We start from the raw sequence: 4179 nt of genomic DNA, 5'->3' as shown, positions 1-4179 counted from the left end.
GACATTTCAACCTCACCGGGGCTGTCCCGACCTCACTGGGGCCTTTTCCACCTCACCGGGGCCGTCCCAACCTCACCGGGGCACGTCATGCTTTTATGTACCTCCTTCCTGATTGAGAAACCTGGCTCCCAAATGTATGCACTTGCCCAGTCTTACAATACACCTAAAACTGTTTACAATTGCTTTGCTCATTCATTACAAAAAGCAAGCCTTCTGAAAAACAGTTGAGAATTTGTTTGAAATTCTTGCCCTCGCCTCACCCTACCCCATTCTGCCCCAAACTGAATGTGTATCATTAATTACTTGGATTCGTTTCTTTCTCTTATCTTTCCTTCTTCCCCTCCCTCCCTTCTTCCCTCCCTCCTTCCGTCCCTTCTTGTTCTCTTTCTGTTTCACTTAAGATTGGTTATAGTATTTATCTGAAATACAATTAAATGAATGTGGCTCAGTTTTAGTCCCCCTTTATTTCCACACATGTGTATATGTCTTGCCGGAAGCTTCGGGAGTCCTCAGGAAGGCGGGGCTGTGTTATGCTCTTGAGGCTCTTCCTAAGTCTCAATATGAGCCACATTAGCCCAGTCAGGAAAATTGTCCAGGTCAAACATGACCCGTCCCCAGGTGTTGATCGCCAGAAACACACATAAGACTCCAATTATCTTCACCATTATTCCTGTTTTCACCATGTCAGAAACCTTGAGGTCCGTTGGCAAACACGATGGCGTTAGGTGGGGTGGCCACAGGCAACATGAAGGCAAAGGACGCACTCAGGGTGCAGGGGAGCATGACGTACAGCGGGTTGAGGCCAATGGAAAGGTACATGGAGGCAAAGATGGCCAGGAACAGGGTGGTGGTGGCCACGTTGCTTGCACACTCAGTGAACACAGCGATGAGCAAGGACAAGACCAAGGTGATGGCTGCTGGGGGCAGAATGTGCAAGGGCTCCGTCTGCTTCCCCATCCATTCAGACAGCCCCGAGGCCTCGCATCCTTTAGCCAGAGCGAATCCGCCCCCCAGCAGCACAATGCCCCAGGGAACTTTCTCCTGGGTCACCTTCCAATCCAGCAGTGCAGGCGGATACAACGGAGTCTTTCTTTCTCCCTCAGTCTGGCTGCAGAAGTTGAACTTGGGCTTCTGCGAAGGCACAATGAATAGTAATATGGCCACGAAGATGGCCACGGTGGCGTCGGTGACATATTTTGTCTCACCCTCCATCCAGGTGTCTGACATCCAGCCAGGCATGAAGCCTGGGTCCCGGGAGAACCATAAGGTGACCAGCAGGAAGAACAGAGCAGGACGTTGCCCTCGGCGAAGGAGAAGGGTCCCAGCTTCCTGTATTCCTCCTGCAACACCTCATAGGCAGCTTTCTCACTACTCTTTTCCTCCAGACCACGGCCCTAAACCTTTTTAAAACTGAATCCTATAAAAATACACTGGAGCCAAAACCAGGAGAGCAGCAGCATGATCAGCATGTTGGGGAAGGCAAATCCAAACCAGGAGACGAAGTTCACGGTGTCTTTGCTCTCAGGAAACAGCTCATGCATCTGGCCCAAGAGCACCACGTTGGGTCCTGTCCCGGTCAGGGTGGCAGTGCCTCCGATGCTGGCTGTGTAGCACACGCACAGTGTCATGGCCTTGCAAATGTTCTTCCTGTCACAATTCTTCTGTGGTCTCATTGCAGGGCCTTCAAAAATCACTTGGCTCCCTGGCAGCTCACCAGTCTTGCCAGTGTCCACCAGCTCCAGTTCGCCCAGGCCGGCCTCGCTGGCTGTGGTCGTGGCCTGCATCTGCTGCAGCACGGCCTCCACTATGGGCACCATCATGGCTGTGGCGGCTGCGTTGCTGATCCACATGGAGAGGAAGGCGGTGGTGCCCATGAAGCCCAGCATCAGCTGTGCAGGCTTGGTCCCCACCCAGAGGAGTGTGTGCAGGGCGATTCTCTTGTGCAGGTTCCAGCGGTCCACGGCCACTGTCACGAGGAGGCCTCCCAGGAACAGCATGCTAATGTCCTTCATGTATTGGACGCACACCTGATTGGAGTCCAGAACTTTGAGGAGTGGGAAAGGCAAGGCAGGCAAGAGGGCGGTGACAGCCAGAAGGGATGACTTCCATGCACCAGTAAGTGGCCATGACGATGACGACGTAGGCACACCTGGCAAACTTGGTGGGCACCAGAATGATGAGTGGCAGCAGCAGTATCGGGGTGAAGAACAAGATCACAAAGGACTTGAACTTGGAGACATACCTCAGTGCCGAAGCCATCATGCTCTGCTTGAGGTTTAACCACAGCGTGCTCCTTAGTGTTGGGGTCCAACCCCAGCAGGTCCAGGGGTTCCCAAAGGTGTGGACGGAGTCGATGAAGAAGGAAGGTCACGGAGACAGCGTTCAGTTGATCAGCAGCCTAGCCAGGTTCTCTAGCCAGGATCTCCAGCCAAGTTCTGTGTTTTATTGTCTTGTTACATCTGTATTTATACCAGTTGATTTTAATCCTATCAATTTCTATTCCAAAGGTTAAGGCGTTTCTTATCTCCATTCCAGGGAGTAGAGATTATGTAGCTTAAGCATGATTGTTTGTAGTTAAAGTGATTAACTACCCGCCTGGCACTTAGTTAAGGGGTTTTATTCCCTCCCTAACTTCAGGGGAAAATCCCTACCTGGGGAAACAACCTTTCTCAGAGAGGTGACCTTGGTTAAAACACATAGCGCCAAGAAGGGGAGCAAACATATTAAGAACAGTATGCCATATACGCCAGGTCCCTTGAAACATATGCTGTGCAGATGTTTCTTCCCTGCAGCGACTGTGTCAAGCAGCAATGATGGACCAGCTTCCAGCAATGTCTGTCTGTCTGTATAAGATAAAAGTCTTCAGAAAGTTGAACTAGCCCTAGCCGGTTTGGCTCAGTGAGTAGAGTGTCGGCCTGTGGACTAAAGACTCCCAGGTTCGATTCCGGCCAAGGACACATGCCCAGGTTGCGGGCTTCATCACTTCCTCAGTAGGGGGCGTGCAGGAGGCAGCCAATCAATGATTCTCTCTCATCATTGATATTTCTGTCTATCTCTCTCCCTTCATCTCTGAAATCAATTAAAAAATGTATTTTTTAAAAAAGAAAGTTGAACTGTACACAAACAGGAATACCGGTATTCAGAGATGTCACTTCCTTCCATGATGTGATGTCACATCACCTCCATGCCTCCTCCAGCCAACACAATATTAACAAAAACACATGCATTTAACCCAGTGAAATGGTTGCTTGTGTGGGATTAAGAAGGAAATAAAGTTAGGGGTGAATGGATCGATCAGTCAATTAATCAAGATGGTGGCTTTGCACCCCAGGTCGGTAAAGATCATGTACCATGAACTGAGAGACATGACTGACTGCATGATTACGCACTTAAGGTTAAACAAAAGATTTCCAAAGCCCCAGAGACACACAGCAGCATTTCCCAATATATGCTTTGCAGAACACTAGTCTCATAGATACCAAGTAGGAGAAAAAAACATCTCTGGTCACAAAGAATGGGCCAAAGTACTCATTTGATCTGCTTCTTGGAAGTAATTTCTATTAAGAAACTATGTTTCTGTGAGTTTGACTTTTTAAAAAAAATCTCATAGAAACTGAGTGTAGAAAAGTGGTTAGGTACCAAAGTAAAATAAGCCAGACAGAGAAAGACAAATATTGTATGCTATCACTTACATGTAGAATCTAAACAATGAAATAAAGGAACAAACACAATAGAAACAGACTCATAGATGCAGAGAACAGACAGGTGGAGACCAGAGGGGAATGGGGATGGGGTTAAAAAAGGTGATGGGATTGAGAAGTACTGATTGGTAGTCAGTCACAGAACAGTCCCAGGGATGTAGAGTACAGCACAGGGAATATAGTTAACAATCTACACTAACATGATTGTCACGCCCTCACGCCATCACGCCATCATGCCATCACAATCCATCACCAGGGTGGGCGGGGCTTGATGCTGCATGTGTGGCACAGGGGCCTGTCCTGGCAGCTGTTCTGTGTGGCTTCCACTGGGGTTCCCATGGCCCCACGCACATTGCAGAGGCAGGACCCCCGGCTCTGGCCTACCTCTTGGGGTGATCGATTGCGGGGCTCCCGTACTGTGAGAGGGCACAGGCCAGGCTAAGGGACGCACCTCCACCCCCATAGTGCACAAATTTCA

General features: G+C 49.4%; 1 pseudogene; it reads right to left on the bottom strand.

Moving 5' to 3' along the window:
• Positions 1-548: 548 nt before the first annotated feature.
• Positions 549-2259, bottom strand: LOC118668680 (annotated as a pseudogene).
• Between the last annotated feature and the right edge of the window lie 1920 nt (positions 2260-4179).

The sequence above is a fragment of the Myotis myotis genome, unplaced genomic scaffold (assembly GCF_014108235.1).
Source record: "Myotis myotis isolate mMyoMyo1 unplaced genomic scaffold, mMyoMyo1.p scaffold_m19_p_13, whole genome shotgun sequence".
NCBI lineage: Eukaryota > Metazoa > Chordata > Mammalia > Chiroptera > Vespertilionidae > Myotis > Myotis myotis.
The sequence above is the reverse complement of the archived record's forward strand: the minus strand, read 5'-3'. Positions and strand labels throughout refer to the sequence as shown.